The 15,492-nt window shown below is 42.5% G+C and overlaps 1 protein-coding gene across 3 annotated transcripts in view; it reads left to right on the top strand.

Moving 5' to 3' along the window:
* Positions 1 to 15,492, top strand: part of cntn4 (contactin 4) — a 174,540-nt gene that overhangs the window by 75,930 nt on the left and 83,118 nt on the right. The window lies entirely within an intron of this gene.

Genomic DNA, 15,492 nt, shown 5'->3' with positions numbered 1-15,492 from the left:
GGCATCAGAAATGGAGAGTGGAGTTTCCAGACAGACATCTCCTCTCTGCTGCTTTCAGCTCCTGGAGCTGCTTATCTTCCTCTTGCTCATGTTTCCTAAGACCGTCAGCAAGTGTTAGCTTGCCAAATTGCCCTCGGGAGACAAAGGTGTTTGTGTGCCACTAGCCTATAGCTGACCAACACCCTCTTTACCGGCATCTGTGGGGAGCCAAGGCCAAGTGATCTCCAACGGATCGTTCCCGGTATCCAATAGATTGCGCAAACATTATCATCCTCTGCTAACCATGGGGTGTTAAGCCATTCTCTCTGTCGAGAGTTTAGCTTCCTCTCCCTACCAGCCTCGGAGTCCTACCTCTCTTTCATAGGAGGGACTTTGTGTTGAGATTCATTTATATAACCACCTGTCAAGCCTCCTCACGCTTTCTGTACCTTCCATCGTCCTCTGTAGCTCAGTTGGTAGAGTATGGCCCTTCCAAATGTCAGGATAGTGGGTTTGATTCCTGGGAACATCCCTACATAGAATGTATGCATGCATATAAGTCACTTCGAATTAAAGCGACTGCTAAATGGCATATAATATATTATTTTCCCATATCAGTTTGATGACTTTTATTCATTAAAAGAACAGCATGTGTTTTAACATCTTATTAATTGTGTTGACAGTGTTGCTCAATTAAAGCTAGAATCTGCAGTTGAAACAATAACAAAGCCCATCCCTGTCTCTGTTTTAGTAAAACACTGAAGGATGGACATAGAGAAATGTAATCACTTTCAAAATCATAGACTGAGCTGATGAAAGGACTGGCCATCCATTATATCAAAAGTATAGTTTTAACCATGTTTTTTTGGCTATACAGTGTTTGTTTACATTTACGTTGTTTACAATCATTGGAGTAAAACAAGCTTATACAATATTTTGGGTTCTGATGGGTTATGACAGTTAAACTAAGCTCACGAGGCATTTGTAAGTTATACACTGTATTCCTCAAGAATCAATAGGTATGTCATTCATTTATATCATTCATTTATAACTCCAAAAATAGATTTTGCAACTGCAGATTCTAGCTGTAAAAGTGCTTCATATCCACAGAATGTTTAAATTACTACGGGTTGGTCTTAACCCATCAGAACTGAGAACTATAATTTTCAGTTCTGCTGAATATTCTTACATGATGAAATAGAATCATTAATTACTTTTCAAAAGCAAGTTGAATTTCTGTATATTTTCCATTGTGAAACATACTTGCTTATATTGTATTTTCTATTTTAGCACACACTTCTGTTCATAAATTCTTAACAAGTTAAAAGAGCAAAATGAATTGCTTTGGTTATCACCACTTCTTAGAAACTGGTGAAGGCTGAACTTTATACACAGTTTCAACCCACAGTAATATGCTGCGGCTGATGAAGAATGATCATTGTATTGCTATTGAATATAATTATTGAATATATACTGTATGTGTATATATATATATATATATATATATATATATATATATATATATATATATATATACCCTATCGGTCAAAAGTTTTAGGACACCTACTCCTTCAAGGGTTTTTCTTTATTCTTACTATTTTCTACATTGTAGAATAATAGTGAACACATCAAAACTGTGAAATAACACATATGGTAACCAAAATCATGTAGTAACCAAAAAATGTATTTTATATTTGAGATTCTTCAAATAGCCACGCTTTGCCTTGATGACACCGCTGCACACTCTTGGCATTCTCTCAACCAGCTTAACCTGGAATGCTTTTCCAACAGTCTTGAAGGAGTTCTCACATATGCTGAGCACTTGTTGGCTGCTTTTCCTTCACTCTGTGGTCCGACTCATCCCAAGCCATCTCAATTTGGTTGAGGTCTAGGGATTGTGGAGGCAAGGTTATCATATGCAGCAATCCATCACTCAATCCATCCTTCTTGGTGAAATAGCCCTTGCACAGCCTGTAGGTGTGTTGGATCATTGTCCTGTTGAAAAACAATGATAGTCCCTATATGCCCAAACCAGAGGGATGGATGGCGTATCGCTACAGAATGCTGTGGTAGCCATGCTGGTTAAGTGTGCCTTGAATTCTATATAAATCAAATACAGTGTAACCAGCAAAGCACCCCCACAACACAACACCTCCTTCTCCATGCGTTATGGTGGGAAATACACATGCGGAGATCATCCGTTCACCCACACAAGGCGGTAGGAACCAAAAATCTCAAATTTTTCAAACCAAAAAGGACAAATTTCCACCAGTCTAATGTCCATTGCAATTCGACCATGAAGGCCTGATTCACACAGTCTCCTCTTAGCAGTTGATGTTGAGATGTGTCTGTTACTTGAACTCTATGAAGCATTTATTTGGGCTGCAATTTCTGAGGCTGGTAACTCTAATGAACTTATCCTCTGCAGCAGAAGTAACTCTGGGTCTTCCTTTCCTGTGACGGTCCTCATGAGAGCCAGTTTCATCATACTGCTTGATGGTTTTTGCAACTGCACTTGAATAAACATTCAAAGTTCTTGACTTTTTCCACATTGACTGACCAACATGTCTTAAAGTAATGATGGACTGTTGTTTCTCTTTGCTTATTTGAGCTGTTCTTGCCATAATATGGACTTAGTCTTTTACCAAATAGGGCTATCTTCTACCCCCCTACAACTGATTGACTCAAACACATTAAGAAAGAAATTCCACAAACACGTTTAACAAGGTACACCTGTTAATTGACTTCCTCATGACGCTTGTTGAGAGAATGCCAAGAGTGTGCAAAGCTGTCAAGGCAAAGAGTGGCTACTTTGAAGAACCTCAATTATAAAATATATTTTCATTTGTTTAACAGTTTTTTGGTTACTACATGATTCCATAAGTGTTATTTTATAGTTTTGATGTCTTCACTATTATTCTACAAAGTAGAAAATAGCCCAAATAAAGAAAAACCCTTGAATGAGTAGGTGTGTCCAAACTTTTGACTGGTATTGTATATATGTTGCATGAGGACATTTTGTACACGTTCAATATTTCTGAAATATCTGAACTGAATGTGCAGCCAAGATGGCAAAGCTTGAGTACCAAATGTTTTCTTGTTATTTGTGTATTTGAATATTTCTGAGAGATAAACTGGTAGAAATCTAAACAATTCCCTTTCAGCCAGGAAAAATGTTTTTCAGTTCTGAGTTATGTCACTTTAGCATACGGGCGGCAGCTTTCTGTGAGGAAGAGCTTATCTCCTATAGCAAACAGTTTCCTCAAAGTCTCTAAGTCTCTTCGTCCTACAGCTCTTCTAGCTTCAGTAGGACGCTGTTGCAGCAATGAGTTACGATAACACATTCGAATGACGGTGCTTTTTCTCATGCTATGGTTATACGCATTAACTGTTACTTTAGGCACACATCTGGAAAAATAGGGTATCCACGTATTTCTAATCATATTTGTGCTATCATTTAGGCTGTCACCTCCTTTGCCTGTTGGCACATTCTGTCTTGTTTTGGCAGATGGATCAGATGGGATCGATCCCATCTCTTTCAGGAGTGATTAAATGCAACACCTGCTTTGCCTCGCTCACTCAAACCTCTCTCACAGATGTCATAAATTCACCTACTACCCCTGCAGGGTAGTACAGTAAGTGGAGGGATCGGTGATAAACAAGGGCTGTAGCAATTTGTAGTTTGTAGCCTGTTGGGATTGTTCCTAACAAAAGCTTGGCAGGCTCCATGGCCAATTACAATTTCAGATGTGCATATTTCATAGTTTGGTGCCAGTGCCTAAGCCAAAACAAAGGTGCAGAAAACTGCCTGGAAAAAAGTTAGTATTCAACCCTTTCCACTTACCTTCATCATAGTCCTCCATCTAGAAATAAATGCATTTTGTCACGCCTGCTCCCGCTCTTCCTCCCCCTGGTGCTTGAGGGCTCCAGGATCCCCAGCATTACGCACTCAAGCCACCATCAGTACGCACACCTGCCTTCCCCCTATCACGCGCATCAGCAATCATTAGACTCATGTGGAATCAATTACTTGTGTCATTACCTTCCCTATACCTGTCTGTTCCCAAGCTCTGTTCCCTGCTTCGGGATTAATTGTCTCATGTCCGTGTTACCCGGGTTCCGACGCTGTTCCTGTCTTGTTTCCTTGTCTGTTCCCGAATAAATGTCTGACTCTTCGTACCTGCTTCTCCTGTCTGGCGTCGACCCTTACAGAATCCCAAAGCCATCGGGGAGTACTGGCGTTCTAGTTGGTGGTGACGTGGGTTCTGGGTCGCCACCGATGGAACCGGGGGTGCCTTAGCCAGCTCGTCGCGCTTCCACGCCCTAGCTGGCTCAAGAGGTTTCCTTGCCCCGGTTGGCTCGGAGGGCGCCCGTCCCACGTCGGGCCTCAGCCGGATTGTCAGGTTTTGTTCGCCCAGCAGGCTTGTCAGACTGTTCCGTCTCCGCCGGATCATCAGGCTTCCACGCCGTAGCGGATCGACAGGCGTTCATGCCTCAGCCGGATTGTCACGTTCCTATGCTTCAGCCGGATCGCCAGGCTCCCACACCCCTGCCGGTTCGTGGGGAGTTTCCCACCAGCCGGCTTGCCCTGCACCCATGTCTCGGCCGGGTCGCCCAGGTGGGAATTGGGTGAGACCATTGGACTCACGTGGACTCAATTACTTGTGTCATTACCTTCCCTATACCTGTCTGTTCCCAAGCTCTGTTCCCTGCTTCGGGATTAATTGTCTCATGTCCGTGTTACCCGGGTTCCGACGCTGTTCCTGTCTTGTTTCCTTGTCTGTTCCCGAATAAATGTCTGACTCCCCGTACCTGCTTCTCCTGTCCGGCGTCGGCCCTTACACATTGTTAATAGTATCCTGATCTACCCTCATATTTTCATTGTTGATTTGATTTCATATCTAATGTATTTAGCGGAGGGCTGGTCACTGGCTCGAAGGCCCTGTTTGGGGATGACGTCTCCACTTTAGTTTGTATTTTAATAAACCCATTACTTATTGTGTAAGAAAGGAGAGAACATTTCAATCACATCAGACATGTTAATACATATGACAAAAGCCACCTCGAGGCTGGTGACTCACTTCCGATGCATGGTACCGTGTCAGCCTGTCAATTAAGTGTTTCTCCTTGAGTTACATGTCTTCTTAGTAATGAGAAGTGGAACATAATTTTAATTCTCACAATGTTGTTTCAGAAAGAATGAAGAAAGGAGATATTTCCTCTCAAAGACCAAGGTTAATTTGAAATATTTTCCTATAGAATGTTACTCTACTTCCTGTTGGAGGAATTCTATTGATGGAATGTTTCTTCTTAGAAAGTAGGTTTCCATTTTTTGTTCCTACACGGTTTTCCACAGAAGTCCTTGAAGAGCAGATTAAATTCATTTCAAAGCTAGAGTCTGATAAGTCAAATGCTAAGAACAAAACAAAAGAGTATACCTCAGAGTGTATATCCCTGTACTGGCGCAATCGGTCATTGTGAGTATCTTTGTGGAGTCCTTCCCACTCAGCTGATGCGTTGTGTTTGAACAGAAGGAATACTTTGACCTGAGAAGTTGCGTTATGTTGCTGTCTTTCTAGTGTAATAATAATAGGACCAATGGTCCTTACAGTATATTTAACAGCTGACTACATGAATTTACATCAGAGTGAGTGTAGTAGCTCAGGAATAAACGAAATGGAGATTGTGGAAGGCCTCCATAGTATACAGTCAGGTCCAAAATTATTGGCACCCTTGATAAAGATAAGCCAAAAATACTGTAGCAAATAAATATTACAAATACTGAGCTATAATTCTATACCAAAAATGTTTTTTAATGATATTATTTCTATCGCCGCAAATGTGCATGGCCAAAGAGCTCTATTTTCATGGCATTCAACAAATCTAAGAACGAAAGAAAGATGCATATGCAGAAAGTAATCTCATACCTAATGTAAAATATGATGGAGGCAGGGTAGCCTAGTGGTTACAGTGTTGGACTCGAAGGAACCAGAAGGTTGCAAGTTCAAACCCCTGAGCTGACAAGTTACAAATCTGTCGTTCTGCCCCTGAACAGGCAGTTAACCCACTGTTCCTAGGCCTTAATTGAAAATAAGAATTTGTTCTTAACTGACTTACCTAGTTAAATAAAGTTCAAATGTGGTGCTATTTTGCTTTCACTGGTCTTGGGGCCCTTGCTAAGGGCGACGGCATCATGAACTTTACCCAGTACCAGGATGTTTGCCTATGCCAAGAGGCTGAAACTTGGCCACAAATGGCTCTTCCAGAAAAACAATAACCCCAAGCACACATCAAATTCAGCAAATAAATTGTTAATTGAACCCAAAATATACATTTTAGTTTCCAGACTTGAACCCCATTAAAAAACCTGTGCTTTGAATTGAAGAGAGCAGTCCATAAGCACAGATGATGGAGATCAAGGATCTGGAAGGATTCTGTATGGAGGAATGGTCTAAGAACACACAAAACCTTTTAGAAAACGGCTCAGTGACATTGTCCTCACAAGATGAGGTATTGAAAGGTATTGAAAAAAAAGATGACTTGTTAAATAAAATCTCTTTCACTGAGCAATTGTATTAGTATAAAATAATATCATGTTCCCATTCATTTGAGCATGCAATAGAGTTCAGTATTTTTATTATTTATTTTAGTCTTTTTTGCTCATCTTTGTCAAGGGTGCCAATAATTCTGGACCTGACTGCATACAGTATTCACCCAAGCCATGAGTGCATACTGTAGTGACACCTCACAAGAGTGATGTGATGGGTCGGGGAAGCATTTACATCGTAAGTCACTCGTTTGACACGATGAGGGGTGTCTCTCTTAGCATGTCTTCAAGATGGTGACAGCCTATGACAAGCGATGCTGACAACAATCTGCCATATTGCCACACTACATCTCATGAAGCCAGTAGCTCAATCAAATCCTGCATGTGGGTGGTGCAGTATTCATATTCATTACCCTATGTAGGTGGGCAAGGCCATGGGTTCCAGCCTTGAGTACCAGTGTATCCCCAGGGCTCCACTGGGCCTCAGCCTGAGTGGCTGTCAGGGGGCCCACAATGTATAACAGACAGCTGTCTACAAGCTCCCTGTGCAGCAGAGTGCATGCATAGTGAGCTCAAATATGCAGATTGAGCTGTATGATCTACTGGCAAGGGAGCGTGTGTGTGTGCGTGCCTGTGCGTGTGCGACTGAGTTAGAGAGAGCGAGAGAAAGAAAGAAAGAGACAGAGATAGATTTCCTTCTATTCTATTCCTTGCTAGGGACACAGGGGTGTGAGTTCACATTGCCTTACACCCGATGGGTTAGCAGCAAATATCAGCAGAATGTTTACTAAAAGGCATTTACAGGTCATCTGTGACTCCGTATTTCAGAAGGGGTATGCTGTCAGGGTTTTTGTATAATCTGATTAGTGGATGACACATTTTGTAATCTCCATAAATAAACTCCTGAGTTGATAACTCCAAAATACTGTATTGAGAGACATTTTTACACTCTGGCTACTGCCAGAGGAAGCATCCACACAGAATGTAATTTGCCGAACCCATTTGCAACAGCACGCATGGCACATCTTCCTACCATATTAAAGACACACACACACAAGTGAGATGCGTGTGTTTCCTAAGGGGATGTACTGTGATAGTGTTATTGACCCGTTTCCCATATTAGTATCAAGTACAAGGTAGAGGCTTTTATACAGACATATATACACTAGTAGACATGTTAAAATAATTATACTCCATTACGGTACAGAGACAGTGTTCACTCTCTTGATAAAAACACCTTTGCAGGTAACTGAGTAATATTCTTGGAAAATCATACTCAAACCCTGTGATTTATTTGAATGTAGTTATTAGTCATATAGAGAGCTAACAATTCATGGAAATGGGGGATATAAAGTGTATTGAAAGCAGGTGCTTCCACACCGGTGTTGTTCCGGAGTTATTTAAGCAATTAACATCCCATCATGTTTAGGATTATGTATACATATGCTGGGAAGGCCATTATTTTGACCATTGTTTTGGCTCCAAGGGGCCACTGAATGGTTTGATAAGCATGAAAACGATGTAAACCATATGCCACGGCCGTCCCAGTCACCACATCTGAATACTTTGGGAGATTCTGGAGCGAGACATGAGCCAGCGTTTTCCACCACCATCAACAGAACACCAAATTATGGAAATTCTCATGGAAGAATGGCGTTCACATTCTTCCAATAGTGTTCCAGACACCTGTAGAATCTATGTCCCAACACCCTATTAAGACACTTTATGTCGTTGTTCCATTTATTTGGGGCATGTACCCATAGCAGGATCAGTGTACATACAGTAGGCAACTGTAGGAACACAAACATACAATCTCGAGGGAAACTTGAATGACGTTTAAGCTTCTCAGAGTATGGAGTAAATAACATTGAGTTGTTGTTGTTGTCGTTATATTTAATGTGTGTGTGTGGTGTGAGGGGAGTGTAATTGCAGGTGCCTTTCCTGCTATGCTATCTAGTTGGCTGTGTGTAAGTACTTCGTTCCTTTCTGCTGGACACCAGCCACACGTCCTCTCCCCAGGCTCCCGTGCCCCAGTACATAAACACAAATCCTTCAATGCCAGTGGGAATTTCATTCCTCGAGGAATACACTGCATGTCAGCTGCTCTGCAAGGAGAAAATAACAATCCTGGAAAACAACACTCTGTTGTCCTGTTCTGTGCTCAACAGCAAGCTTGGGTAGCAGAGCACCATCTTGGACTGGAATACAGTGTTGTTGCTAACCATTATGATGACAACACTCCAGCTTTCAGTGTTGCAAGGAATTAAAGCTGCAATATGTAACTTTTTGGGCGAGCTGACCAAATTAACATAGAAATGCGAGTTATAGATATGTGATTCCTATTAAAAGCAAGTTTAAGAAGCGGTATATCTGTTCTATGTGTGTAATTTCTATGCTTCCCATTATTACGTTTTGCTTTATGTTTTACTTTCAGTTTTCTACACCAGCTTCAAACAGCTGAAAATACAATATTTTTGCTTATGAAAAATATATTTCACATCGGTCACAAACTGAAATTAGGCAAACTATTAGAATTTGAGCAACCAGGAAATGGCGGAGCAATTTCTGCAAATTGCACCTTTAAACTCAACTGCATTGTGTTGTGTTCCTTCTCATATTCAATACTTTTGGCTTTTGTATGTTAAATTCTCAACATCTTTATTCAAACGTATAGCAATATTGCCTAAGTGAAATTGCAGCTGCGTGTTTGCTTTTAATATTGCTTGCTGTAATGGTCACACTCTTTGATAAGCTAAGAGATTGATGTAGAGTTGGCTGTCTGGCTGTGTGGTTATGGTACAATTCAATCAATAGATGGATGTTTCCTTTACTCCCAGGAAAGATTGCATTGATATACTGTCTTCTTTCTCAAATGTGCTTTGAACACAAATCCCTTTCATTTACACTATATTGATTAACCTCAGGTGTATATGATAAAAGGATATGGTGCCGCCATTAAAAATGTTTTTTTCTGTCGTGCCTTGACCTGCAGTAATATCGGTCTGTCATGGCATATAAACCATTGTGGAGGCACCATCTGAATTCAGCTTGACGTTTATTGTCATGAATCTTGCTCTGGAGGCCAACACACTATCACAGCTTATTGTGAAATAGACACCAATTACTTATTTGAAATTCATGACAGGCATACAAAATAGTGCAACATTACACGATTTTCATCACAACACATTCCGCGTGTCTTACACAATCTTCTTCCCTAAATACGTATTTGTGTACGTTACACAAATTCCAATTTGTTTGGGTTGCTAGACGTTCACGTTATATGCCCACCCATCCATCCTCCCCAACCAACATCCCTCCTATCGTTTCTGCCTTTTTGGGATAGGGGGCAGCATTTTCACGTTTGGATGAATAGCATGCCCAGAGTGAACTGCCTCCTACTCTGTCCCAGATGCTAATATATGCATTTTAGTATTAGTATTGGATAGAAAACACTCTGAAGTTTCTAAAACTGTTAGAATGATGTCTGTGAGTATAACAGAACTCATATGGCAGGCGAAAACCTGAGGAAAATCCAACCAAGCTGTGGGACATCAGAGGTTTGTAGTTTTCAAAGCTTGGCCTACCAAGTACACATTGAGATATGGATGAGGTTGCACTTCCTAGAGCTTCCACTAGATGTCAACTGTCTTTTGAAACTTGAATTAGGATTCTACTATAAAGGAGGGGCTCATGAGACCTCTTTGAGTCAGTGGTCTGGCAGAGAGCCTTGGTCTCATTGATGCGCGCTCCCGACAGAGTTACCTCGCGTTAAATGATAAATGATGGAACTTTATGGAACAAATCAGTCATTTATTGTCGAACTGGGATTCCTGGGTGTGCCTTCTGATGAAGATCATCAAAGGTAAGGGAATATTTATGGTGTTGTTTCTAACTTTGTTGATTCCAAAATGGCGGCTATTCCTCTGGCTGTTTTGGGTTCTGAGCGCAGTTCTCAGATTATGTTTTTCTGTAAAGTTTTTTTTAAATCTGACACAGCGGTTGCATTAAGGAGAAGTCTGTCTTTAATTCTGTGAATAACACTAGTATCTTTTATCAATGTTTATTATTAGTATATCTTTGGCTGGAAAAATGGATGTGTGTTTTTTCGACTTGGCGGTGACCTAACATATGTTATGCGCCAGCTGTAAAGCATTTTTGAAATCGGACATGATGGGTAGATTAACCAGATGTTTATCTTTCATTTGCTGTATTGGACTTGTTAATGTGTGAAAGTTACATATTTCTAAAAAATATTGTTGAATTTCGGGCGCTGCCTTTCAGCGGAATGTTGTCGAGGTGTTCCGCTAGCGGAACCCCTGCGCTAGAAAGGTTAAGTAACGTACTGTCTTTATCTGTGATTGAAATTCACTGTATACTGTTGGATTCGGGATAAACTCTGAACATTGCGATATTAGATAAATGATAGATCAGAAGCATAGAATATGAGGAGTGAAAGAGACTGGGTTTTATGTTGGAAGTTAATGATTTTCTGTAGAAAGACAGATGGCTTTGAAATGTGTTGGGTGGATGGGAGGATTGCTATAGGGGAGCGGATGGACATATGTGGATTAGGCGAAGGAGGGGTTGAGGTCAGAAGGTCAGGTCAGATCCCCTGAAGGGAGCAATAAGTGTTTATTACCCTATTACCCTCTTCCTGTGGAACCATAAGATGTAAGGATTGGAGAGAAGGAGGAGTGTCTAAAGTGGGGTATATATACTTGTGATGGTGAGAAAGATTTTTTTTATCTGAGTACCGCTGTGTCGACCCTTTGGGAAGAATTAAACTTGGTTAAGCTTCTCTAGTGTCCGTGAGTTATTTACTCTGAAAAATAAGAGCCTAACAATACAAAATTGTGTACTGCACACAAAAATATTAACTTATTCGTGTGACTGTCTCGAATTTCCAATAAGCAATTTGTTTCTATTTCAAACTAATCTGTGATACTGGTTTGTGGAGGCAGAACTGACTGCTAGATGAGACAGCTGTGAAGTCAAAAATGGCTATATCATAAAAATGTATGAAAACAAGCATTTGCTTTTGGTCGTAATTTAAGGTTAAGGTTAGGCATTAGGGTTAGTTATGTGGTTAAGGTTAGGGTTAGGTTTGTATGACTTTGTGGCTATGGCAGCAAGTGACCACTCTGCATAGCTTCCTCCAGGGCAAGATTCCTGACAATAAATGCCGACTTAAATCAAATCAAATCAAATTTTATTTGTCACATACACATGGTTAGCAGATGTTAATGCGAGTGTAGCGAAATGCTTGTGCTTCTAGTTCCGACAATGCAGTAATAACAAGTAATCTAACTAACAATTCCAAAACTACTGTCTTGTATACAGTGTAAGGGGATAAAGAATATGTACATAAGGATATATGAATGAGTGATGGTACTGAGCAGCATAGGCAAGATACAGTAGATAGTATCGAGTACAGTATGTACAAATGAGATGAGTATGTAAACAAAGTGGCATAGTTTAAAGTGGCTAGTGATACATGTATTACATAAGGATACAGTCGATGATATAGAGTACAGTATATACGTATGCATATGAGATGAATAATGTAGGGTAAGTAACATTATATAAGGTAGCATTGTTTAAAGTGGCTAGTGATATATTTACATCATTTCCCATCAATTCCCATTATTAAAGTGGCTGGAGTTGAGTCAGTGTCAGTGTGTTGGCAGCAGCCACTCAGTGTTAGTGGTGGCTGTTTAACAGTCTGATGGCCTTGAGATAGAAGCTGTTTTTCAGTCTCTCGGTCCCAGCTTTGATGCACCTGTACTGACCTCGCCTTCTGGATGATAACGGGGTGAACAGGCAGTGGCTCGGGTGGTTGATGTCCTTGATGATCTTTATGGCCTTCCTGTGACATCGGGTGGTGTAGGTGTCCTGGAGGGCAGGTAGTTTGCCCCCGGTGATGCGTTGTGCAGACCTCACTACCCTCTGGAGAGCCTTACGGTTGAGGGCGGTGCAGTTGCCATACCAGGCGGTGATACAGCCCGCCAGGATGCTCTCGATTGTGCATCTGTAGAAGTTTGTGAGTGCTTTTGGTGACAAGCCGAATTTCTTCAGCCTCCTGAGGTTGAAGAGGCGCTGCTGCGCCTTCTTCACGATGCTGTCTGTGTGAGTGGACCAATTCAGTTTGTCTGTGATGTGTATGCTGAAGAACTTAAAACTTGCTACCCTCTCCACTACTGTTCCATCGATGTGGATAGGGGGGTGTTCCCTCTGCTGTTTCCTGAAGTCCACAATCATCTCCTTAGTTTTGTTGACGTTGAGTGTGAGGTTATTTTCCTGACACCACACTCCGAGGGCCCTCACCTCCTCCCTGTAGGCCGTCTCGTCGTTGTTGGTAATCAAGCCTACCACTGTTGTGTCGTCCGCAAACTTGATGATTGAGTTGGAGGCGTGCGTGGCCACACAGTCGTGGGTGAACAGGGAGTACAGGAGAGGGCTCAGAACGCACCCTTGTGGGGCCCCAGTGTTGAGGATCAGCGGGGAGGAGATGTTGTTGCCTACCCTCACCACCTGGGGGCGGCCCATCAGGAAGTCCAGTAATCAGTTGCACAGGGCGGGGTCGAGACCCAGGGTCTCGAGCTTGATGACGAGCTTGGAGGGTACTATGGTGTTGAATGCCGAGCTGTAGTCGATGAACAGCATTCTCACATAGGTATTCCTCTTGTCCAGATGGGTTAGGGCAGTGTGCAGTGTTTGTTGAGATTGCATCGTCTGTGGACCTATTTGGGCGGTAAGCAAATTGGAGTGGGTCTAGGGTGTCAGGTAGGGTGGAGGTGATATGGTCCTTGACTAGTCTCTCAAAGCACTTCATGATGACGGATGTGAGTGCTACGGGGCGGTAGTCGTTTAGCTCAGTTACCTTAGCTTTCTTGGGAACAGGAACAATGGTGGCCCTCTTGAAGCATGTGGGAACAGCAGACTGGTATAGGGATTGATTGAATATGTCCGTAAACACACCGGCCAGCTGGTCTGCGCATGCTCTGAGGGCGCGGCTGGGGATGCCGTCTGGGCCTGCAGCCTTGCGAGGGTTAACACGTTTAAATGTCTTACTCACCTCGGCTGCAGTGAAGGAGAGACCGCATGTTTTCGTTGCAGGCCGTGTCAGTGGCACTGTATTGTCCTCAAAGCGGGCAAAAAAGTTATTTAGTCTGCCTGGGAGCAAGACATCCTGGTCCGTGACTGGGCTGGATTTCTTCCTGTAGTCCGTGATTGACTGTAGACCCTGCCACATGCCTCTTGTGTCTGAGCCGTTGAATTGAGATTCTACTTTGTCTCTGTACTGGCGCTTAGCTTGTTTGATAGCCTTGCGGAGGAAATAGCTGCACTGTTTGTATTCGGTCATGTTACCAGACACCTTGCCCTGATTAAAAGCAGTGGTTCGCGCTTTCAGTTTCACACGAATGCTGCCATCAATCCACGGTTTCTGGTTAGGGAATGTTTTAATCGTTGCTATGGGAACGACATCTTCAACGCACGTTCTAATGAACTCGCACACCGAATCAGCGTATTCGTCAATGTTGTTATCTGACGCAATACGAAACATCTCCCAGTCCACGTGATGGAAGCAGTCTTGGAGTGTGGAGTCAGCTTGGTCGGACCAGCGTTGGACAGACCTCAGCGTGGGAGCCTCTTGTTTTAGTTTCTGTCTGTAGGCAGGGATCAACAAAATGGAGTCGTGGTCAGCTTTTCCAAAAGGGGGGCGGGGCAGGGCCTTATATGCGTTGCGGAAGTTAGAGTAACAATGATCCAAGGTCTTTCCACCCCTGGTTGCGCAATCGATATGCTGATAAAATTTAGGGAGTCTTGTTTTCAGATTAGCCTTGTTAAAATCCCCAGCTACAATGAATGCAGCCTCCGGATAAATCGTTTCCAGTTTGCAGAGAGTTAAATAAAGTTCGTTCAGAGCCATCGATGTGTCTGCTTGGGGGGGATATATACGGCTGTGATTATAATCGAAGAGAATTCTCTTGGTAGATAATGCGGTCTACATTTGATTGTGAGGAATTCTAAATCAGGTGAACAGAAGGATTTGAGTTCCTGTATGTTTCTTTCATCACACCATGTCACGTTGGCCATGAGGCATACGCCCCCGCCCCTCTTCTTACCAGAAAGATGTTTGTTTCTGTCAGCGCGATGCGTGGAGAAACCCGTTGGCTGCACCGCTTCGGATAGAGTCTCTCCAGTGAGCCATGTTTCAGTGAAGCAAAGGACGTTACAGTCTCTGATGTCCCTCTGGAATGCTACCCTTGCTCGGATTTCATCAACCTTGTTGTCAAGAGACTGGACATTGGCAAGAAGAATGCTAGGGAGTGGTGCACGGTGTGCCTGTCTCCAGAGTCTGACCAGAAGACCGCCTCGTTTCCCTCTCTTTCGGAGTCGTTTTTTTGGGTCGCTGCATAGGATCCACTCCGTTGTCCTGTTTGTGAGGCAGAACACAGGATCCGCGTCGCGAAAAACATATTCTTGGTCGTACTGATGGTGAGTTGACGCTGATCTTATATTCAGTAGTTCTTCTCGACTGTATGTAATGAAACCTAAGATGACCTGGGGTACTAATGTAAGAAATAACACATAAAAAAACAAAAAACTGCATAGTTTCCTAGGAACGCGAAGCGAGGCGGCCATCTCTGTCGGCGCCGGAAGTTCAAAGTGAAAGCCTTACCATCTGAATCAGTGTGCTCAAACAGGTTAAGTGAGACACAATATTAATCATGTGTTCTGTAACTCAACGTCTTAAAGGGCTCTTCGCAATTCTTGTGCTGTTTATGTTATTGGAGTGCAATTGCTTTCACTTATTGTTTTTCAGTGTGGCCCGTAAAGTGTTCCATTCAATTTGGTGGTGTACAGTAGCAACCTAGAAGTGGGTGAGACAGGAACAAATTGGACTCCTTATGTCTCCAATCTACCTATTGAACATTAATACACGTGCCCTCTGATTTGGC

The sequence above is a fragment of the Oncorhynchus mykiss genome, chromosome 7 (genome assembly GCF_057628025.1).
Source record: "Oncorhynchus mykiss isolate SJ-2025 chromosome 7, ASM5762802v1, whole genome shotgun sequence".
NCBI classification, from domain to species: domain Eukaryota; kingdom Metazoa; phylum Chordata; class Actinopteri; order Salmoniformes; family Salmonidae; genus Oncorhynchus; species Oncorhynchus mykiss.
Note: the sequence above shows the minus strand (reverse complement) of the source record. Positions and strands in the feature narration are given on the sequence as shown.